Below are 25,796 nucleotides of genomic sequence, written 5' to 3' on the forward strand. Positions count from 1 at the left end.
ATACTCCAACAGCAAATAGGATGTCCGGTCGGCTGACTGTTAGGTAAAGCAATGATCCAATCATTCCCCGATATGCTGTGATGTCAACGGCTTGACCATCCTCATCTTTGTATAACTTTACGGAAGAACTCATTGGTGTAGCCGCCTCCGCGCATGTATCCATTCCAAACTTCTTTAATAGTTCGGTTGTGTACTTTGGTTGGTTTATGAATGTTCCGGCTTCAATCTGCTTAACCTGAAGTCCTAGGAAGAAACTTAGTTCTCCCATCATACTCATTTGAAATTTGTCAGTCATCATTTTTGAGAATTTATCACATAATTTTGGATCGGTTGATCCGAAGATAATATCATCGACATAAATTTGAACAAGCAATATGTGTTCCTTTCTCTCAAATTTGAAAAGTGTTTTGTCAACTGAACCTATTGTGAATTTGTGATCAAATAAGAATTGTGTTAACGTGTCGTACCAGGCTCTTGAAGCCTGTTTCAAACCGTAAAGGGCTTTGTTTAGCCGGTAAACATGGTTTTCGTGTTCTGGATTTTTGAAACCTGGAGGTTGATTAACATATACCTCCTCATTTACCTTCCTGTTTAAAAAAGCACTTTTAACATCCATTTGAAAAACTTTGAAATTTTTGAAAGCTGCAAAAGCTAAAAATATCCTAATGGCCTCAAGTCTAGCTACAGGGGCAAATGATTCTTTAAAATCAACACTTTATTCTTGTTTGTAGCCTTGAGCCACTAACCTGGCCTTGTTCCTCGTAACTAAACCGTCTTAATTGAGTTTATTTCTGAATACCCATCGTGTTCCTATAACCGGTTTATTTTTCGGTCTAGGGACTAGGTACCAGACTTTATTTCTCTCAAACTCGTTTAATTCCTCTTGCATTGCTAGGATCCAATCGTGATCTGACAATGCTTCATCCACCTTTTTCGGCTCAATTTGTGATATGAAAGCTGAGTTTTCATAGTGTTCCAAATTTTGTTGCCCAGTTCGGACGGGTGAGGATATGTTACCTATTACTAGTTCAAGAGGATGATTTTTATTCCTTCTGAGGTTTATGCGAGACGTGTCTATCAAGCTTTCGGTTGGATGATCAAGGTTAGACTGATCGGTAGGTTGAACAGAGTCAGACCGACCGATTTCTTCAGTCGAAACTGAAGAGTCAACTTTTTGCGGTAGCGCAGCTTGAATAGGCTGAGGTTCAGCATCAACCGCTTGGTCATTGACAAATCGTCTAAAACCGGAACCTCATCTTCATCATCAGATTAGATATTGAAATTTTCCATTCTATTGTGAAGGTCGAAGGGTAATGCAGTGTTTCGTTCAACCGATTCATCAAAAACAACGTGGGATGTTTCTTCAACTGTTAAAGTTCTAGTATTATATATCCTATAGGCTTTACATACAGCTGAATATCCCAACATTATTCCCTCATCGGATTTAGTATCAAAAGCGGTCAAGTAATTCTTGCCGTTGTTGTGAACAAAACATTTGCTACCGAAAATTCGAAAATACCGTATGTTTGGAATTCGATCATAGTATATTTCAAAAGAAGTTTTGGAAAAACGTTTAGTTACTAAAGATCAGTTTTGTGTGTAGCATGCGGTATTGATAGCTTCAGCCCAAAACTTTTGAGCAATACCCGAATCAGCTATCATTGACCTTGCGGCTTCCTTGAGAGTTCGGTTTCTTCTCTCAGCCAGGCCGTTTTGTTGAGGAGTTCTGGCACTAGACAACTCGTGTCTAATACCGGAATCATCAAGAAAAGTAGTTAATCTGCTATTTATAAACTCAGTTCCTCTATCACTTCTGATTTTGTTTACTCGAATAGATTTCTCATTTTGTATTCTCAAAATCAGTTTGATCAGGTTTGGAGTTGCTTGATTTTTAGAGGCTAGAAATGTTACCCAAGTAAACTTAGAATAGTCATCAATGACTACCATAGTGTAATGCATGCCTCCTAGACTGGTTACTTTAACCGGACCAAACAGATCCATATGCAAAAGTTCTAAGCACCGTTCAGATTGATAATTTCCTTTACTTTTGAAAGATGACTTTATCTGTTTACCCATTTGACATGCAGCGCATACTTTATCTTTTGAAAACTTAACATTTGGAAAGTCTTAGACTAGTTCTTTGGAACATATAAAGTTAATTGTTTTGAAGTTCAAATGGTTTAGCCGTTTATGCCAAAGCCAGTTTGGATCGGTTCCGGCTATCATGCATACATGTTTTTCAAGATCGGTTTTCCAATCAACTTTGTAAGTATTTCTCATTCGGTTACCGGTTAAAAGAATATTATTTTGCTGATTCTTAACTAAATATGCATTCTTATGAATTCAACTTTATAACCTACATCGCACATTTGACTTATACTTAATAGGTTAAAATGCAATTATTCTACCAGTAATACATTATTTATGGACAGGTTACCATGGATAATCTTACCCTTGCCCACGGTTTTACCTTTCGAGTTGTCACTGAATGTTATGACTGCTCTGGTTTCATACTTGATGTCGGTTAGTAGCTCATCGTTGCCGTTCATGTGTCTTGAACATCCGCTGTCCAGATACCATTCCGAATTCTTTAGTCGGTTGCTTCTCCTAATCTGCAAAATAAAAATATTTACACGTTTTTGGTACCCACATTGAGTTGGGTCCATGGTTGATTAGTCCCTTTGGGATCCAGACTTGAATAAGTCGGATCACTTTCCCGATATCTATTTTTATAATGTTTGGCTTAACTTCTTGACCATTGCTCAAGAATGCCTTATGTTGTGGTGATGAATTTTTTTGAGACCGAGATCTGCTTGTTTTATATTGTTTCCGGTTGGCTTTCCTTCTCTCAAGATGAAGCCAGTTGTCTAATTCAGTCGGACTTACATATTTTAGTTCTTCTTCCGGTTTTAGATCATGTTTTTCCTCATTTTTGGTTGTTGAACTCTTGACAAATCTTATGAATGGAAGATTGTCTTTTGTGATATTCATCCCGTTAAGTTGATTTGATTCGTTGGATTTGTTTTGTTCATAACCGATACCAAATCTACATTTAGGATGTCTTTTATAATTGCACATCTGTTTTACGGCTTGACGAGATCTCTCCCACGCAGCCGTAACATACAGTGCTCGTTCATCGATTTCAGTTACCGGTTGAACTGTCTCCTCATTATCTAAGGATAGTTCATCCGGTTCATACATTGCGGTTTCGCATGACTTATCAGCGATACCACTTGACTCTACGGTTTTAGGTTCTACCAGAGTCGGTATGTATGCAGATATGTTTCTGAACTCAGCGACCATTTCGTTGAGTGCAGAAATCAAATCTTCCTTAGAGAACTCATCAGAAGAGAAATCAAATACCTCTTCGTCGTTTGCCATGAAGCAGGTTACCCTCTCTTTATTATCTTCGTTTTCGGAATACGCCCATTCGCTTCCACCGTCGGATGCAATGAGTGTTTTCTGAATTTCCTTCCATTCGTCGGCATGTTGTTCGTCGTTTCTCTGGTAGTCGTTCTGTTGGTTGTCATTTCTCCAATAGTTGTTCCCTTGGTAGTTGTTACACTGATACCGGTTGCCTTGATAGTTGTTGCCTTGATAGTTAACTTCCGGTTTTCTATCGTCTCTCCTTGGTTTTCTGCATTCTGACCTGAAATGTCCAAAACCGTCACAATTATAACATCTTTTATTTGATTTATCTACATAATTATAACTAAAGTTGTTGTTAGATGGAGGCTGGTTCTTCTTCATGAATCTCCCAAATTTCTGAGCTAGCATCGCCATCACATCTTCACTGATCTAATCAGCGTTTTTGACTGGAGTCGGAACGGTTGATACTTGGACCGCCGGTTCCACCGATGTAACCAAAGCTCTAGTTGCGGTTGATGTGGATGCTTCATCTTCGATCCGAGACTTGATCTCGAACTTGTATGCTTTTAGATCCTCAAACACGTCATGCAATTTCATCTGCCCAAGGTTGCTTAATTCCCTCATCACCATGGTCTTGATATCCCATGTGCTTGGCAGTGATCTTAAGGTTTTAATGATTACTTCTCGGTTGTCGTATTTCTTTCCGAGTGTCTGAAGCTCGTTGACCACACTGGTGAACCGGTTACTGAATTCCTTCATATTTTCCCCCAGTTTCATCCTGATGTTTTCATATTTTTGTGTAGCCACCAAGATTTTGTTCTCCTTTGTTCTTTCGTTTCCTTCATGGATCTGAATGATCGTTTCCCAAGCTTCTTTTGCATTGTCACAGGCTGATATTTTGTTCAAGGTATTATCGTCTATAGCCTTATAGATGTGCCTCATGCAATGGTTGTCCAGGTTACTTCGTCTTCGATCTTCAGTTGTCCATTCGTCTAACTCCTTGTTGATCTTGATTGACCCTTCTTTTAGAACTCTGCTCATCTCATCATCTAGAGTGATCACTATTTAGCATTGGTGGTTTGTCGCTGAGGGTGATGCTTCTCATCTTCTTCGGTTGCTTGAGTGCTAAGAAACTCGCTCGGATACCATTTGTTAGGATCGGGGACGTCCTTGGAGGACCGGGGTGTTCCGGTTTCAGGAAGGGTGGTCGCTTACAACACACACAACACTTTGGTGATATTCCGGTTATAGACTATGACCGTTCTCAGCACCTCGCAAACTGTCACAGACTCTTGAACCGGGTTCAAGGGCGGAAATGTCTGTTTCAGTCTGAAGCAACGTATGCGACTTAGATGATGTTTAGGAGGAGTCAGTTTTAGAAATATGAGTGGGCCGGTTTTTGATATAAGGAGTAAGATTGTTTTGGTTTGTGGTTCGGTTAAGTGAATAAGCAGTAAATAAAGGAAATAGCACGAGACAAGATTTTTTATGGATGTTCGGAGCAAACCCTCCTACGTCACCCCTTCTTCTCAAGTTATGAGAAGGATCTCCACTAACTTTCAAAGTTACAACACTTATAATGCCGGTCGAGCCTAACTCGCTACTCGCCGGTTACACCAATTCACTCTTGATGTAATATACAACACAACACAAACAAAACAAAGCTTCTGGTTAATGACACAACGGTTTTGAGTCGCGCGTGAAATTTCTTTATCTCTCTAAGATTTTCGTAACTTGTGTCGCCATTAATGAGGTCGCTTTGTCTTCCTTTTATAGTGAGGATGATCCCAACGGTCACTTTCTTCTCTCACCGTGGGATTGGTTAATCCAGCGTTGCGCCGGTGCAGGGAGGTTGCTTGCACGTTTCACCTTCCTCAACACTTGGCAAGCATGCAGGCACTTCTGAGTATAAGATGACGTAACCGGTTTGCAGATTCGAACACGTGTCAGGCATGCACCTTCCGGCTGTCGAAGTCGGATCAGTAAATCATCATTGTTTTCCTCGCATGCTTCTGATCGGATCTTATCTTCGTTTATTTCTTCGAGACACGTCTATTTCGTCATATTACGTCATCTCTACAGATTGTAGTTTCCGGTTGATTCTTACACAGTATGGTCCAGCTGGAATGTAGACTTGTCTTTGCTAGCCGGTCCCTCTGATAAAGTTTGAAACCGGTTCCTCTGATCTTGACTTAATCACTTGGAAATGGATTTCTTTGAAGTGTTCTTCAGCCGGTTTGTGATGCTCCAGCAAGTTTGTGTAATTCAATCTGTTTCTGCACATAGAAGTTAATAGTTGTTTAGTTTTTCTGGCAGGTTCCAAAAATTAACTCTAATTAATTTTTCTATCATGTAGTTAATAAATTTATGTATGTAATAAATATATTTAAAATTTAAAAAGATTCATGTCATTTAAATATTAACTTTGTTAAAAGTTAATATCTATTTCTATATTTCACAAGTTTACACAAACTCTTGAATAGAGTTAATTGCGGAACTGTTTGTTTAAACTTGAAGCGACATATAAAGAGTTGGAAAAAGTTAGGGTGAAATGAACACAAGACACAAAATGTTTATTTATGGATGTTCAGAGTAAATTCTCCTACATCGCCCCTTCTTCTCAACTTTGAGAAGTATATTCACTAGAAGATTTGGTTTGAATACAACGCTTACAAAAACTCAGTCGGACAAATAGGACTTATACACCGCTTGTTTCTAAACTCCTAACACAACACGATGTTAAACAAAACAACCTCTATTTAACTTACAATATTGACTCTAACACAAAAATATTAGTGAATATAATACAACATAATGATATAGCGGACTAGTAGAAGTTTAGAACTTGAGAGCTTGTGTGTTTTAGAAAAAGTTCACAAATATGCATAAGACTCGTGAAGGTAGCAGTGAGACAATCGTGAAAAAGGTTAAAAAGGTGGCTACAAATTGTCTTCCAACTTTTCCTTAAATAGATAGCTCCTCAATGGACAAATTTGCTTTAGAGGACACTTGTCCTATTTTCGGTTGAATGTGTGCCAGAATAGTACATTAGAGAATTTGTTATTGATCGTGGATATACTAGATGATGGTAGTACACCGAATATTCTATAAAGAGATCGTGGTGTACTGGAAACGTACATCACATGAAATTTGAAATAATTTTGCACATGGCACTCTTCTATAGGTTTGGCTCAGCTACTGTGTTAGACATCCAATAATGCATGCTTGATTAAATACCGAATTTGATCAAGAACCGGAAGAGCTTCACAAAAGCCGAACTTGATCAAATACCAAATTTGATCAAATACCAGAGGCGCTAATATAAAACCGAACTAGTTAAATACCGGAAGCACTTATATTAAAACCAAACTAATTAAATATCGAATGCTCCTTGTATAAAACCGAACTGGTTAAATACCGGAAGTGCCTAGAAGATGCCGAGCCGATTAAAATACCGAAGCGCTTCTTAAAAAAAATCGAAGTGAACATAATACCGAAGCGCTTCTCCAAAAATCGATTTGGACAAATTACCGGACGCACTTTTTCAAAATACCGAAGTTAATTTAAAACCAGAAGCGCTTCACCAAAAATCGATTTGGACAAAATATCGGACGCACTTCTTCAAAATACCAAAGTGCACATAAAACTAGAAGTGCTTCTCCAAAAACCGATTTGGAAGAAATACCGGACACGCTTCTTCAAAATACTGAAGTGAACATAAAACCGGAAGCGCTTCTCCAAAAAACTGGTTTAGACAAAATATCGGACGCGCTTCTTCAAAATACCGAAGTTGATCAAATACCGAATTTGATCAACTACCGGACTTGAATCTCATTCCAGTTTTCTTCACTTTGACCCTACATAAATAATTTAACACGCATCAGTCTTATTAATACACTTAGAATTAATAAAAACTTTATCTTAACAATTTCTCCCTTTTTTGATTATTTTAACAAAATTGCCAAAACCTGGTAGAATCATTATAGTAAATGTCCTAGATTAATTAAATCTAACAATTTCTCTCTTTTGATTATTTAAACTAAATTATAAAAACCCGGTAAGTTTATAACGTCGATTAATTATCCTAAGTTAATTAGAGACTTTAATTTAACAATTTCTCCATCTTTGATTGTTTAGAATAAATTATCAAAATCAATGATATATATATTTATCAATTTCTACCCTTTTGATTGTTTAAACTAGAAATGATCCTAACCAGTAATTGATTATATCTTAAACATGTATCAGTCAATTTTCCCTGTTTGATAGCCAAGGCAAGAATGCAACAAATCAGTAGCACATAATTCAACAAAATCAATTCAAAAGGTTCATAAGTAAAATAAACATAAATTAAAGAAGTTTTAGGATCCCCTTATAGTTCTTTCTTCAATTTCCTCCATCAATTTGGTCATAAAGTTTCTTCGATCACCAGAGTCATGTGCACATCCTCTTCCTCTTTGAGCTCGAGAGTCACCGCCTTGGGAAGCAAGATCGGACTTGTTATTAACAAACACATGACTTCTTGAAGAGGGCCTATGTCTGGAATGGGGACTACGAGGGTGAAGATTCCCTTGGTTCTCCATTTCTGTCAAAGTATATCGTCAGAATCATCAGTTTCAATAGATTGTTTAGCAGCCTCAACAGTTGCATTCTCCTCATCTTGAAATCTTCGCACAACTACATCAACTTCTTCCATTCTTTCCACTTCAACGATCTAGAAAGATTTATCAATTTCCATCACTTGATAGGCAATAAGATAAATGGATGATTTAGTCTCTCCATGAAGAGTAAAATTTGTGCTGAGATTCATGTTGAAGAGGGATTCCATCCTGGTTAATTGCTTTCTCATCCTCACAATCTCTTGCGTGTTACCTACAACATTTTCGTCTGTTATCATGTGAGCCACAGCTAGCTCACCATGCGCAGCCGATGAAGATGCAGACATATTCTCTATGCGTTCCAACCTTGAGCTAAATGATTGTAAGGCCTCTTGCCATGGAGCCAGAGCCTCCATGACAATTTTACGGATATCCATTGTACTTGGAGACTCCTCTTCAAGATGAGAGTGGACAAAGAGGTGGGAGCCAACAGGAATATAAAGAATAGGTGTAGGACGAGAACTAAGCTGAATGGATAACTCCGGTTCTACGTTCTGGGTTGGAGCTTGAGGATGAGGTGTAGAAATTATTGCTTGAGGACCGACCTCATCTTTAAGAACTTCATTGCTCAATCTACGAATACAGCCCGAAATTTCATTAGAGTTGACAGTCATACTAGGGAAAGAGTTAGCGGGTGTCAACTTCTTGGACTTTTAAACTTCAGAAACATTCTCCTTAGCAGTCTGCTCTTTTGGAGAAGACGTTTCAGCACCTGTCGGAGCAGCATTTTCAGTTTGATGAGAGGAATTGGGAACTTCGTCAACTATGGACGAGAGTTTTGAAAAGGCTTGATCTCCCTCATCTTCTTTCTCACTTCCTTCAGACTTAGAGAGGGTAACACCTTTTGACACTTTCTTACCAGATAAAAAGCCCTCTTCCCGCACAGAGTCCCAATGGCGCTCCATCTCTTCCTTAGAGTAGGGAAACATTTGAAAGCGATCTTCCTCTGCAGAAGAACTCTCCTGCTCTATTAGATACCTCTTCGATGTTTCTTCACTTCCCTCAAAGATATGTTCAGCACTAAATATAAAAGTGAACCTTGCCCTGAGGAGGTGGCATTTCGTTAAAGAAATTCATTGGCTCATCCTCATTGTAATAGTTTAAATTTGTTCGAGGAGTATGAGCTCGAGGTTCATCTGAACTGGAGGATTCTGTACCATCCACAAATTTAAGAGAAGTAGAACAGTACTCCTCCATTAGCCCGTTAAGATGGTTCACCACCTCCGCATCCGGTCTCGAAGTATTAGAAAATAGATTGAAGTTCCTTCTATAGCTTTTATAGAATCGAAACATGACACGACATCTTTTGTTTTGGTCAAGGAAAAGATTACATTTTCCAATCTTAGCATTTCATTCCATTTCTCATCTTTTGCAACCTCTAGGAGCACTACAATGAAGCTTGTGCAGAGTCTTGTGTTGAGCCAAATATTGAATAAATCAATTTTCACCTTGGCAAACTTCAACCTCCTCGATTATCAGATTAATGGAGGCTTGAGCTTCAGGAGTGACCTTAAGAGGAGAATCGGACATTAGTTCAGCAATGCCTTTCCTAGCTCTTACAACTTTGACAGGTTTCGGTTCCTCTACAGGTTCCCTGGTCACAATTCCTCTGGCTCGTCTCATCTAGGTAAAGGAGGAAAAGCCTCTTGGGAATGTATTTGCTGAAACAACATTTGTGACATCTTCCACTTCCACATTGATAGTAGTCGAAGAAGGCAATACCTCTTGCAGAGTGGAAGGAGTAGGCATTGACCTAGTGAGTACCGCAGACATCTTATCAACATCCTTACCTATTGAGGAGATCTCAACAACAAGTGGAACTTCTATCAACCGACCGATCCTTAGGTTGGCGGCTGCTGCTTCCTCTGGCCGATTGACTTGAAAAACAATTGAATGATCAATAATAGGAGTGTCGATCATAACAGTTGGAACATCATTGGATACCGTTTGAGCCTCTAAAGTCGCAGGCTCAAACGGAATATCAGAAGGTACCACAATCTTCTCTTAGACTGAATCTGCTAGACAACCTTCTAGCGGCAAAAAAGAGGCAGCAAAAGGCTGAGGAGTAGGGATATATATCTCAAACCTAGTCTTCTTACGGAATGAGTTGATTTCTCCAGATTCTCCAGGTATATCTTTAATAATGATATTGGAGCTGCATTCGATTCAACTCTAGAAGGTTTGAGTCTCTTTGTAGATGTCGCGCGGATGGAAGTGTAAATGCGTTTAGATATGCTCGCCAATTTACTACCTGTCGATTTACCACCGGTCGAATTACCACCACTTGACTACTGTTCGGAGGCCACGGAGTTAGACTTCTTGCCCTTTTTCGTTCTAGTGATATATCTTACAACCGAGATGGATGACACAACCTTATTGAGATTTAGAGGAGTACCTGGACCGGTGAGCACTCTCATATGCTTCAAGATCCGGCCAATCTGGACTGAAAAGCCTAGTCTTCTTTTAGTGTGAGGGGACACCATCTAGCAGAAGATGTTGAAAAGAAAAGATCCCTAGTTCACGGCTACTCCCCTTATTATTGCATCCATCATTTCGAACATGGATTGAGTTATTGAGTCAAAAGCTCCTCCCCTCCCTTGGAGTGAATTGGCGGCGATATCGCAAAGAATGTGATACTCACACTTCAGATGCTTTTATTCCCACTTCAACTTATGGGAACATCAAGATTAAAAAAAAAGGTTTGCATTTCAAGTAATATATCTGCAAGAAACTCTTTACAAAAGTCCAGGCCCTTCGTCGGAAGCCCTAGAATCTCAGCGAATGCGGCTTCTGAAAGAATAATATATGTTTCCTTCACCCTCGCAGAAATAGAATCTCAAATGATCTTTGCCGAGTCAAAGAAGGCTTGAACTTCCTCATCGTAGCTGATTAATGGCCCCCGTAAGAACATCCAGAGACCGGAAGCCTCAAGAGATCGGAAAACCACCACCATCTTCAGTATCCCATTGTTGTAGATGGATTCAAAGTCCACCTACATCACTTTATTAGAGAAGGCTTTTTTTTAGCCATTGCAAAAATCTAGAGAAAATTTCTCCCTAAATTCATGCTTGGTATTTTATAAAGACGAATGCAATAAAAGTATTTTTAAGAGAAAGAGGTTCTCCCTAATGCATGCCGTGTTCTTAGAAAATTTAGTTAAGGTGTAAAATACCCAAAATATTTCTAAAGTAGGAAAACTTATTCTCTTGAAGTGGCTTGGTGAAGATATCAACCACTTGTTGATCTGTTGACACGTATTCCAGCCAGATTTGCTTCTGCGCCACATGATCTCGGATGAAGTGGTGTCTGATGTCTATGTGCTTGGTCCTCGAATGCAACACCGAATTGTAGGTTATGGATATAGAGTTGGTGTTGGTGTTGTCACAGAAGATAGACGACTCATCAGCTTAGATGTCGAAGTCTTTCAGTTGTTGTTGAATCCACAACAACTGAGCACAGCAGCTCCCAACAACTAGATATTCCACTTCAGCCATTGAGGTTGCTATGGAAGTCTATTTCTTTCTATACTAGGAGACAAGACGATCAACAAGGAATTGGCATGTTCTACGTGTGTTCTTCCTGTCTACCTTACAACCTGTATAGTCTGCATTAGAGTAGCTAATTAAATTGAAACTGGAATCCTTCATATACTAGTGTCCCACATTTTGAGTACCCTCAAGTTATTTCAAAATTATTTTAGTAGCTACATAATGGGATTGTTGAGGATTAGCTTGAAATTCCCACAGACACCAACAACGAAGAGGATATCTGGCATGCTTGTTGTTAGATAGAGTAGGGAGCCGATGATCACACGATATGTAGTGATGTCAACGCTTTAACCATTTTCATTTTTATCAAGCTTGATCGATGAGCTCATTGGTGTTGAGGCAGAAGAGCAACTCTCCATGCCGAACTTCTTCAGTAGCTCCTTTGTGACTTCGCCTAGTTGATGAAGGTGCCTCCTTCAAGTTGACGAACTTGAAGGACCAAGAAGAAACTTAACTCCCCCATCATGCTCATTTCGAATTTATCTTTCATCATCTTGGAAATTTCTCACACAACTTGGGGTTAGTTAACCTAAAAATAATATCATCAAAATATATTTGAACAAGAAAAATATGAGAATCCTTAACAAATTTGAACAATGTCTTATCAACATAACTTATGGTGAAGTTATGATCAAATAGAAATTATGTAAGTGTATCATATTAGGCTCTAGGAGCTAGAGCCTGCTTAAGGCCATATAGTGCTTTATCTAGTCTAAAAACATGGTTCATCAAGGTAGGATTTTTAAAATTGAGAGGCTTCTCAACGTAGACCTCCCCATTAATTATCCCTTTAAGAAAGGCACTCTTAATGACCAATTGAAAAACCTTGAAATTTTTAAAAGCAGCAAATGCCAGAAAATTCAAATGGCCTCAAGTTTAGCGATAGGAGCGAAAGACTCCTCAAAGTCGATGTCTTCATCCTGTCTGTAGCCTTGGGCCACTAATTTAGCCTTGTTCCTCATGACCAAACCATCTTCATTAAGTTTATTGCGAAAGACCCATCTGGTTCCAATGACAGATTAATTAGTTGGTCTTGGAACCAAATGTTAGACTTTGTTTCTTTCGAACTGGTTTAGTTCCTCTTGAATTGCAAGGATCCAATCTGGATCAAGCAATGTTTCGTCAGCCTTCTTAGGTTCAATTTGAGAGATGAAAGTAGAGTTTACATACTCATCTAATAGCTGATGACTGGTCCTAAGAGACGTAGAGGGGTTACCTATTATTAGCTTAGGAAGCTGATTTCTGTTTCATTTGAAGTTTGGTCCCAAAATATTTTCTGACTGACCAGTTGGCTCTAAGGGATCTGACCGACCGGTAATTTGATCAAGATTTGACCGACCGGTTGGCTCAGCATTATCTAGACTGTCAACCGCCTGCGTCCGATCAGAGGCAATGTTTAAGTTGACCTGGCATTCATCTTCTTTATCAGGTTGAAGAGTAGCAACCTCCATTCTGTTAGACAAATCAATGGGTATTGTGGTGTTACTTTCTACAGACTCATCAAACACAACATGGGATGATTCTTCGACAGTTAGAGTTTGCGTATTATATACACTATAAGCATTACTAACTGAGGAATATCCTAACATAATACCAACATCAGATTTGCATAAAAAGTAGTCAAATATTTCTTGTCATTGTTATGAATGTAACACTTACAGCCAAAGATCCTAAAATATAGAACGTTAGGAACTTTTCCATGATAAATTTCATAGGGCATTTTATTTAATCTTTTATTAATCATTGACTGATTTTGGGTATGACATGTTGTGTTGATAGTCTCTAACTAAAGCTTTTGAGACACTCTGGAGTCAACTATCATTTATCTAGCCACATCCTTCAGGGTTCTGTTTCTCCTTTTAGCCAAGTCGTTTTGCTGTGGAGTTCTGGCACTAGACAACCCGTGTCTAATACCGGACTCCTCAAGGTAAGAAGAAAGAATCATGTTAGTGAACTTAGTACCCCTATCACTTCTAATTTTAATAATGCTTACGGATTGTTCATTTTGTACTCTTTTAAGCATTTTAATCAAATTAGGTGTAGTTTGATCTTTAGAGGGTAGGAAAATAACCCAAGTAAACCTAGAGTAGTCATCAATAATTACTAATGTATATCTCATACCTCCTAAGCTAGTTACTTTGATTGGACCGAAGAGATCCATATGCAAAAGCTCTAAACATATTTCAGACTAAATGTTACCTTTACTTTTAAAATTTGATTTGATCTGTTTGCCCATCTGGAAAGAAGAACAAACTTTATCTTAAGAAAAATTCAACTTAAGAATGCCTACAACTAACTCTTTAGAACATATAGAGTTAATAGTCTTAAAATTTATATGGTTAAGTCTCTTATGCCAAAGAAGTTTTGATTGTTCTTAGTTATCATGCAAATATGTCTAGATAATTTGTTTTTCCAGTTGACTTTATAGACATTACCTGTCCCATGCTTGCTTATGAAATTCAACAAGATATCCTATATCACACATTTGACTTATACTAAGCAAGTTGTAGCACATGTTTTAAACAAGTAGCACATTGTTTATGGTGAGGTTACCATGGACAATCTTACCCTTGCCCACGGTCTTACCCTTGGAGTTGTCACCAAATGTGATTCCTTATCCATATTCCTTTACAACATTGGTTAACAGCTTGCTATTTCCGATCATATGCCTTGAGCATCCACTGTCCAAGTACCATTCTGAATCCCCCAGGCAGCTGACCTGTTTAACCTGCGAATAAAACTATTTAAAACCTTTGATACCCCCATTTAATTGAGTCCACGATTAATTAGTCATTTGGGGATCCATACTTGTGTTACTTTGATGGATCTCCTCTTGGTAGTCTTAATGATTTTACTTGTATTAGGCTTGACATCTCTCTATCTTCCTTTCGATGAGTCATTATGTTTTGAGAATGAATTTAATGAGACCTCCTTGGTCGCTTGTCATGCTTACGTCTAGCCGACCGGCTGGCTTTCCTTCTCTCAGGATTAAGCCACCGTGACTTGTCAGTTGACTCCACATATTTTATTTACTTTTTAGTTATTGACTCATCTGCATTGTGATCCGCTTGAGTGTCAGTAGAGATACCCTTGACGAAACTTATTGAATGAAGTTTGTGTTTTGTGGTTTTCAACTTCTTGCATGACTTGTCTAGGTTGCTGTTGTCATAAACTAGACCAAATTTGCATTTGGCGGGCTTAAGCTGACTCTTCATCTAATTGACAACATCCCCATATTTTGTCCATGAACCAATCACATAGTTGGCTCTCTCATTTTCTTTGGTCAAAAGTTGAACTGTCTTCTTGAGTTTTTCATTCTCAAAGGATAGTTCATTTATTTTACCGGTTATATTGTCTGATTGAGTTGAAACGAGATACGACTCAATGACCGTGTCATTGAGTGCAGTAATTAGGTCCTCTCGAGTGAACTCTCCAGAGGCAAAGTCAAATACCTCTTCATCCTTAGCCATGAAGCACTTGATGTCTTCATCATCACTATCACTTGACGAGGTGGAGTCCGAATCACTTTCGGCCCATTTGCTTCTGCTTTCCTCTAACAGCGTCGCTTTTTGATCCTTCTTATGATTGGATGATTTTTTATCTTCCTTATGTTTCTGATCATTTGGCTTCTTATTATTTATCCTTGGCTTTCGACATTCCAACTTGTAGTGACTTAAAGTGTCACAGTTAAAACACTGGATGTTAGCCTTATGATTATTAGAGTTGTTATTATTATTGAGAGATGATTTGGATTGATTCTTCCCTATAAATTTTTCAAACTTCTTTTCAATAAGTCCATCGCATCTTCACTGATTTACTTAGCCGACTTGATGGATGAGGAAGTAACTGGCTCCACACGGGACACCAACGCCTTAGTCATAGTCGAGGATGAGGGCTAGTCTTCATTCCTTGAGTTTATCTCGAACTCATGTTCTTTCAGATCAGCAAACATGTAGTGCAAATACATTTTGTGGAGATTTCTAGAATCCCTCATCATTGTCGCCTTAATGTCCCAAGCACATGGAAGAGCCTTCAACGCCATGACGATAATTTATTTTTTGCCATAGACCTTTCCCAGAGTGGAAAGTTCAATCACAATGCTGGTGAAGCGTTAGTCAAATTTGTTTAGCGTCTCCTCGGGACACATTTTGATATTATCGAACTTTTGAGTAGAAACCATGAGTTTGTTCTCTCTTGTTTGCTCATTTCCCTCACAAGGTTCGTCTTGTATAGGGTGTTCTTGGCCAGGTTATCAAGGTTGTTCTTCATTTTATCTTCATTGGTCCATTCACATCTTGTCTTCTCAACCTTTATCGGGACATCAATGATAACATACCACATATCGTCATCTTGGGAGGCCAGATGCACCTCCATGTGAATTTTCCAATCATCATACTCATCCTTGCTGAACATGGGAAGCTTGTTGACGTAAGACATTAAGATATCTGATTGCTTGAGAATAGAAACAACTTGCTTTGATACCACATGTTATGATCGGGTGCAACAATAGAGACGGGGTCTGACTATGTTGAATGCTTATACACGTCAACTTGATATTAACTATGTTAGAAGTTATTATTTGTTTATATTCTTCACAAGTTTCACAAACTCTTGAACAAAGTCAAGTGTAGAACTATTTGTTTAGACTTGAAGAGGTAGATAAATAGTTGGAAAGATTTGTGGTGAAATGAACTCAAAACACAAAAAGTTTGTTTATCGATGTTCGGAGTAAATTCTCATACGTCACCCCTTCTTCTCAACCTTGATAAGGATATTCACTATAATATTTGGTTTGAATACAACGCTTACACAAACCCAATCGGACAACTAGGACTTAGACACTACTTGTTTCCAAACTCCTAGCACAACACACTTTGTTAAACAGAAAACCTCTATTTAACTTACAATATTGACTCTCACATAGAAATATCAGTGAATGTAATACAACGTAATGATCTAGCATTTGAGAGAAAGTTCACAAATATGCTTAAGACTCGTGAATGCAACAGTGAGACAATCGTGACAAAGGTTAAAAAGGTGGCTTAAAATTTTCCTCTAACTTCTCTTTAAATAGATAGCTCTTCAACGGACAAATTTGCTTCAAAGGACACCTTTCCTATTTCAGTTGGATGTGTACCAGAATAGTATATTAGAGAATATTTTGTTGATCGTGGATGTACTGGATGATGGTAGTATGCCGAATATTCTATAAAGAGATCGTGGTGTACTGGAAACGTACATCACATGAGATTTGAAATAATTTGGCACGTGGAAGTCTTCTATAAGTTTAGCTAAGTTGCTGTGTCAAACTGCCAATAAAAGATGCATGATCAAATACCAAATTTGATATAGAACCGGAAGAGTTTGACAAAAGCCGAACTTAATCAAATACTAAATTTGATCAAATACCGGAGGCGCTGATATAAAACCGAACTAGTTAAATACCAGAAGCGTCTTGTATAAACCGAACTGGTTAGATTCCAGAAACATTGTTATAAAACTCAACTGGTTAAATACCAGAAGCGCCTTGTATAAAACTGAACTAGTTAAATACAAGAAGCGCTGATATAAAACCAAACTGGTTAAATACCAAAAGCTCCTTGTATAAAACCATACTTGTTAAATACCGGAAACGCCTAGTAGAAACCGAGCCGATCAAAATACCGGAAGTGCTTCTTCAAAAAATACCGAAGTGAATATAAAACCGGAAACTCATCTCCAAAAACAGTTTTGGACAAAATATCGGACGGGCTTCTTCAAAATACCGAAGTTAATATAAAATCGTAAACGTTTCTCCAAAAACCTATTTGGACAAAATACCGAACGGGCTTCTTCAAAATACCGAAATGAACATAAAATAGGAAACACTTCTCCGAAAAACCGATTTGGACAAAATACGGGACGCATTTCTTCAAAATACCGAAGTTGATCAAATATCGAATTTGATCAACTACCGGACTTGATTCCATTCCGGTGTTCTTCATTTTGACCCTACATCAATAATTTAACACGCTTCAGTCTTATTAATACACTTAGAATTAATAAAAGACTTCATCTTAACAATTTCTCCATTTTCGATTATTTAAACTAAATTATCAAAACCTGGTACAATCATTGTAATAAATGTCCTAGATTAATTAAATCTAACAAAATAGAATTCAAATTACTAATATTCAACCTATAAAATATTATACTATTAAAGAGAAAGTTATAATATTATGTACAAGCTTTTCAATATATATATTATAAATGAAATAAGAAAAAAAAAAATATATATCTTATAAATGAAATAAGAAGAAGAAAAAAAGACTTTTTTAAGGGAAATAAGAAAAATAAATTTATAAAAGAAAAATAATAATTTAATAAATTATATATATTTAATTTTTATTTTATATATATTTATATTTATACTTATAATTTAATATATATTATTAATTTTATTTATCCATTCTCCTTATTATTATTTATTTTAAAAATATATAAATAAATTAATTAAATATTAACCAAAAATAATAAATAGATTAAAAAATAATTAATTAGATTAAAAAAAGCTAATCATTTTTTCAATTATTATTTTAAAAATATATAAATTAATTAATTAATTAATTAAAATATTAAATTATAAATTAATATATAAAAAAGAAAAAATATATAAAGAGAAGAGAGAGGAAATATTAATGAAAAGAATATATATAATTAAATATTTTGAATTAGGCTTATTCATCAAGCTTAATCACTTCTACAAGCTTAATCACTTCTACGCATCATTCACTACAATTTCTTTACAAATTTCCCGTCCCCTATAATTATTCATATTTTCTATAATTATTCATATTTTTAATAGACAAATCACAAATCATTTATTTTGTGTATTTATATTCGTTTTTGCATATTTTGGAACTTCATAAATAATAATTTAGGTAAAAGTTGATACAACCTTTATCTCAAATTATTTATTTTAATTTTCTTTAGCATTTAAAATTAATTTGACATAAAAATAAAAATAAATTTTATTTTAAATTATTTTATTATTTTATTTGGCCTTTATTCTAATTAATTAAGTTTAATTAATACAATTAAATAATAAACTGGAAGGCACAAAACAGTAAAAGAAAACAAATTAAATAAAATTGTTTTTGTCATCTCTGGTGAGAAGAACATTCCAGTAATTGGGATAATTTCTGCTAACTGAGGATGGGGTTAGAATTTATGAAAATAAAGAATTAGAGTACAAAATAAGATCATTCTTTACTATTTTTTTTCTGTCTAATAAAAATTGGAGCCTATTCCATGGACTTTAAAATATTTAATTGGTTTTCCCCAATTCAATTAAATATGTTATGAGGGTTTAATCGTTCATAATTGGTTTTCCCCAATTCAATAAAATATTTTATGAGGGTTTAATCGTTCATCATAGCACTGTCTATGAATAAGAAGTTGTTTATAATCACGATTAATTTTTGATACAATATTATATGACTAGATATAAAGTAATAAATTAGAGATTTTTTTGATAATTAGTAACATGTTGGTCATTTGCAGATGAATATGAGTTCATTTTTATGATTTCAGGACATATAATAGGGTAATGAATCTCTAGTTTTTCTGTTATTAGCTTCTGAGGGTGACATGAGAAGTGCGTAACATTATTAATTTATTTATTTATAGGAATATATAATGATGAAGACCACTTGATATTAATGTGGTAGGTTTATATTTAACTGCCAAAATAGGTGGGTTTTCATAATAAGAAGAATTTGTTTTCATTGTTTGTTAATAGAGTAATTGATTAAGTTGAAATAACTAGAACCCTACTGTTTGGATGATGATTCACACTTTAATTCAATAAAATATAGTACTTTTATGTTTATAAACTTTCTATATATAGTTACATAATTATAATAATGGACTATTAATTAATTACCTTTGAAAATTCTTATTTTATCTATAATTAGAGACATTTCTTGTAACAATCTAATGGCATTGTTAGGTTTCAACTTATATAACTCTAACTTATAAGGGTAAAAGATTTAATAATAAATATAAAACACTAAAAAATGAACTACAATTTTAGTAATATTGAAGATTAATTATTGGTCTTGGATTTAATTCAAGTTACATGGACCAAGATAAAATATATTTATTTCATAACAAAACTCTTAATTCTTATCCCATTTTATAACTTATTATCTATTTTTTAATAATTTTTTTATTTGCAAATAAAATAAAGTATAATAATAATATATAGATTATATTGAGCACTTATTTAAATATATGTTTAATCAAGTGTATATATAAGTAGTTATATTAAATATTGTATTAATCAAGTAAAACTCATCATGAATTGACTTAAGAATTCATAGTCATTTTTAGTTTTACATCATAAATTCAATAGTTTACTAAATTATACATGTTTGTAAGACCCCCGGGAATAGACTCCCCATTTGTAGTTTAGCACGTGTCTTAGAACGACGTGTGATAAAACAAGGGAATACATCGCGGGTTGTTTCGAGGTTCGATGCGTTTTAACCTTAATTTGCGTGCCAGAATTCTTTTTAAAAAAATTATTTAAAAAATTTTAAATAATGTCTGGGAGGTTTGGAATTATTTATGTAAAAATAATTAATTTTTCTTCAAATTTTAATAATCTGGGGCAAATAATAATTTGGCCAAAACCACGTTCAAATTAATTAAATATAACTAATTTAAAAGATGATTTATTCGAAAATCAAAGTCGCTAAGTGATTTTATGAAAATCAATAAAATGACGTGTATAAACGTATTTATACCAAAAATTCTGTAAGAGTTCGTGTCTTCATTACGTTCGGGAAAGGCTTCCGGGCTATTTCGTCGGCGCCCGCCAAAGAACAATATTTTTAAAAAATAATCTAGATATTTTTAAAATTTATTTATAACATTTTATTCCATTTTAGTAGTATGAGGGTTTAAAACAAGGATGAGTTTAGATTGGATAAATAATTGAACAAATAGTTAAAATGGGGTGTGTGCCTGTTGCACTAATATCAAGTTTAACAAAACCTGAAAATGTTAAAGAAAGATATTAGAATTTAAAAATAAATTACAAACTGGGCCTTAGCCAAAATATTGGTTTAGATAATATCCAAAAAATATAAAAATTTCATTTTCTAACCTTTCGAGATTATTTGAAAATGGATTCAGTATCTAAAATTACAAAAATAATTTTGAATTTTGAAAAGTTGAACCAAACAGGCCTTAGGACCGGAATCCTAGGGTTAGTTTTACCGGTCCTAGGCTAAGTGAGGGTACAGTCCTAGGGTTGGAAACATCGGTCATAGTCTAAAGGGAGTGCTCAGTCCTAGGGTTAGAAACATCAGTCCTATACTAAGAGGAGGATTCAGTCCTAGAGTTAGAAACATCGGTTCTAAGCTAAGAGGAGGGCTTGGTCCTAAGTTGAAATACTCGGTCAGGTTCCTTGGTCTTAGGCTAAAATCATCGGTCCTGGGGGCTCGGTCCTTCTTGAATAACACCGGTCCTGATCCCCAGTTGGAGCTGAAGAACACCGGTCCCAGTCTTCGATCGGAGCTGAAGAACATAGTTCCTAGTCCTCGATCGGAGGCTATGTTTTATTATTCCCAGGTTTTGACCCGGGTTCGTTTTCTTTGTCGCGAATGAAGAACAAGACCGAGGATTACCGGTGTGTTCTTATTTTGGTCAAAATTTTAGAAATTTATAACTTTTGATTCAAATCATGAAATCATGATCTAAACTCCAATTAGTTCATATGATCATGAAGAATAACAACCCTAACAAAAATCAAGATGATAGGATCTCTACAAAGATCAATTTCAAAACACCATTTCTATATCAAATTTTGGGATTTTTAAACTTAAGCAATTTCAAGGCCTAATTTTTGTTCCATTAGCTTTCAAATGATGAATATAGTTGAAGATAACCAAAATAAGAACCATTCAAGCATTAAAGCAGATTTTAAAGATTGAATCAAAATCCAATTTTTTTCAAAAACACAATTTTATTAAACATGATCAAAATAATGTTATAGTTTCTTGGAAATCATCCTAACACATTAACAAATATGTATAACAACTAATTGTATCAACAAATTTAAATTAAACTCAAGACCACAAAATTTAAAAAAATTAGTTTTTAAGCTTAATTTTTCAAAAACGTAGTTTGATCAAACCTGATCAAAACATTGTTATAGTTGCTTGGAAATCATCATAGCACATTAACCAACATGTATAGCAACTAATTGAATCAAAAATTTCATATTAAACTCAAGAACACTAAATTTTAAAAAAATCTAGTTTTCAAGCTTCATTTTTCAAAAACAAATTATTCAAGTTGATTTGATGTGTTTTCTTTCCACAGAAAGTTCATTCATCATATATTAAATTATTCTAAACAAAAAAATCACATAATCAAGCTCAAGAACATATCAAACCCGATCAAACAAGAAAATTTGAAAATTTTTAAATTTTTTAATTACATATTGATATATATGAGTTCTGGATTCAAACCAACACTTGAAGAACACTCCCTAGGTTTGTTGGAAGCTATCAGAAGCCTGGATCGAAGTAGGAGTCAACGGATAAGGTTTTGACAAAAACTAGTTCTAGGCTTATTCTTCAATCTTTGATTCAGGTCGTTCTGTTGTGTAATTTTTTAATGATTTTCTTTACAAAGTACTAGGGAGTATTTATACTGCCTCAATGTTAGTTGAGGTAAGCCAATTCAAGTCGAATTCGTCGATATAGAAGTTTATCCCTAAATCCCATCCAAAATGTGGCATCCTACTTCTAGGTCGATGTGTCTAACCTAGGTATAGGGATTTTGTATATAAGGATGAGACGAAACTAATGAGGAAATAATCAGCGGATAAGGTAGAGAAATTACCCTGGTAACTTAGAAGAATCACGCCAGCGACGATCGCGAATTCGGCGATCCTTGCGTTCGATTAGAGACGACAATTAAAATGACATTGTTTCGCCCAACAAGACGTGGGGTTACATTGTGTTCTGTCCACGGTAAGATCCTTTGACTAACGGACGTTAGCCAGTCCGTTAGTTGGTTTAGTGTGGGTTGGCACGTGCGACTTCGTTTGAGAGGGTATTTAGAAAAGGTTATTTAAAATCGATTTTTAATCATTTTTTTACGTTTTTCTTTACAAAAATATTTCTATAATTATAATAAAAATTATGAACATATTTTTATTTTTTTGGGTATTTTTGGGCATTTATGGGCTATTTATTTAATTGTTTTTTAAGTCATAAATTAAACATAATTAATGATTAAATCACAATTAAATATTTTTAACCACTTCTTGAGTTTAATTTGGGTAAAATAAATACAATATTTTATCCTTAAATTATATTTGGAATTTTGAATAATTTTCATAATTAGGGCTTAATTCTCACAATAATTAACCCTTAATTAGGTTTTAATTCATTCTTTTAAGTTATTTTGAATATAAAAATTTAAAATTTTATTTTAATATTATTAAAATTAATAATATTATTTGAAAATTAAGGTAAGTCAAATTTTTATGCTTACAAAATGCCCCTCTCGAACCAATTTTGAGTAAAACAAACTTTGTTTTTGGAAAATGTGGATTCAATGTTTGATCATAAAAAAGTGTATCCTAATCTATAATAAGGTATAATGATAAAACATGGATGGCAGCAGATGTTGGTGATGAATCACAACAAGGACTCGTAGTTGGGGATATCATGTAATCATCCATCAATTGAATCTCACTTGGCGATGGACTAACACAATAGTCTTATCACATGCTAAGGAGACGATAAGGTGATGTTGGGGATGGATTATGATAATCTCGAGGAGTGCAAAGAATTCTCTATGGGGAAGAGTCTTATATTAGTATGACTACCCATCAAGAAATAGGACATTCTTGAGGAATGCTCTTCTAGGAATAAAATCCCATGGGGATAGAGATAAAACTCTCGGGGATAGTGATAATAATCACACCACATCCTTCAACATATAGAATTCACTATTAAAGATTAGTTATTATAATGACTCTCATTAATTTCTGTAATGAGAGAGGGCTTATTGTGAGGGATGGTGTCCACAACTAGGAGTCTTTTTGGGGAATGAAGATAATTCTCTACTGAGGATGAAAGAAGCTCTTTTGGGTGTCGCGATAAGAATCAATATGGGTGGTGATCACATTCACGTTGTGTGGGGAATGTGGCAATAATTTCTCTATGGGGATAATAACAATCATTCTGAGGATATAAGTTATAAAATAGACCTATATGGATTCTTATCAAAGATAGGACTTCCTTTTGCAGGGGATATGTGAAAACCATCACTCCGAGGAGATATGTTATAATAATAACTCTCATAGTCGGCAATCTATTGGGGATATGTTATAATAATAACCTATATAGATGCCTATCAGAATATGGCTTTAATAATCATAACAATGATCTTTTATGCCAATTAATTATGGCTTTAGAGAGGTCTTGTATGAAATAACCTTCATACTTTATGGAAATATCCTACTTTCGTTGGGGATTTTTTACGAGAGGAGCCATTCTAACTGGAAGCTCATCTCTTTTGGATTTGACAGTGTCCTTCGTAACTAGGTAAAACATCGACCGTGTTTTCCGGAAGGAAACTTTGGCTTTGATGTGACGAGACGTCTTTCGCAACTGGGTTAAAACCATTGACTTTCTAGGGGATTTTTTTAATACTTAGGAAATTTTCCTAAAGATCTTTTCCTTTGGTCTTGCAAAGTGAAACATCGTGCTATCGCAAAGGAAACTTTGGTTTCAGTGTGACAAAATATCCTTCGCAACTGGGTTAAAAGCGTCGAATCATAGGGGACTTTATCACTTTTAAGGAGGATTACACATAATCTGACTCCTTTTGGTTTTACGAAATGACCTACACAACTGAGAGAAAGGTCGTCCAGACCTTTTATCCTCTTTCGTTACAAGGATGGGATGCATGTTGTATGTCATGCATTAAGGCACCATATTTATTTGTGGCGTCGGGAAGCTTTGAAAAAATACATTTGGGGATGGACTACTCCCAATTCTGTTTCAAACAAGGTTTGAGAATAGAAGAAATATTGATCCTATTCATGTATTAGGGTAACTTTGATTTAAAATGTGTTTGGGGCTAAGTTATGAGAATTCTTGCAATTTAGTAAAGATTGTCTCGTTTTGAAAGATTGCAAGTTCCTTTTTCTCTTATGTTAAGATATGAATGATAAATTCAATCCTATGTAGATGATTATCCAAACCATTAACTTGTGGAAAAGGTGACCATAAAAATATGGTCATGTTTAGTTATATTTTTTGTTGCTTTTGCCAATGGCTGCAATCCTTCGAAAGTTCGTGTATTCCGGGTATAGTCATAGAGAGAGTTTCAACTTTTTGGCTACAAGAATTTTCTTTTTTTTCTTTTTTTACTTTTAGGGTATATCTAGAGGAATAAATATGTTTTTCTCTTGCGATAGACATCAGGACAATCACCTGAGGGAGCATAAACGATGATTTCAATACCTCAACATAGATGGGAGTGTTTTATATTTTTGGGTCCTTCGGGTATATCGGGGATAATAAATGCGTTTGGCTCTTGCGATAGTCATCGAGACAGCCGCCCGAGGGAGCATAAACTATGATTTCACCCCAACATATGGGAAGTTTCTCCTACTATACAAATATGTAAACATATTTTTTGAAGCCTTGAGTCTAGTTCTCTTTGTTCTCTTGTACCAAAGGAAATGAGACGTCCTTTCTTAGAATACCACTTTGGCTTGGCTTTTGAGGGTTTATTCCAGTTTTTTTTTCAAAAGCCTTCTCAAGAGGGTTAACTTTCTGGATAATCGCATTGCACGAAAATGAGCTTATTAAGAATATACGTCAATTAGAGCTTCTGGAAAACTAGGGGGTTTTATTTAGGAGATCAATCATCGTTTGATTAACGGAGATGTCCTTGACTTTTTCCTTACTTATTTCCTAAAATCCTTATTACCAAGGTTCCCACTATCTTAAGACTCTACGGGAATACAACTAGAAATAGTTCATTCCTTTATTTATTTTTGTATTTGAGTTTGAGACCAGACCTATATAAGGCTTTCTACATATCTTCATTTTGTCCTTGATATATTATTGTTATTTTCTTTGGAAGAATCATGTCTCACGTAGTTCTCCTTTTGTTCATGTGACGTAGTTTACAAAACTAGAGG

This window comes from Impatiens glandulifera, chromosome 3, assembly GCF_907164915.1.
Source record: "Impatiens glandulifera chromosome 3, dImpGla2.1, whole genome shotgun sequence".
Lineage (NCBI taxonomy): Eukaryota > Viridiplantae > Streptophyta > Magnoliopsida > Ericales > Balsaminaceae > Impatiens > Impatiens glandulifera.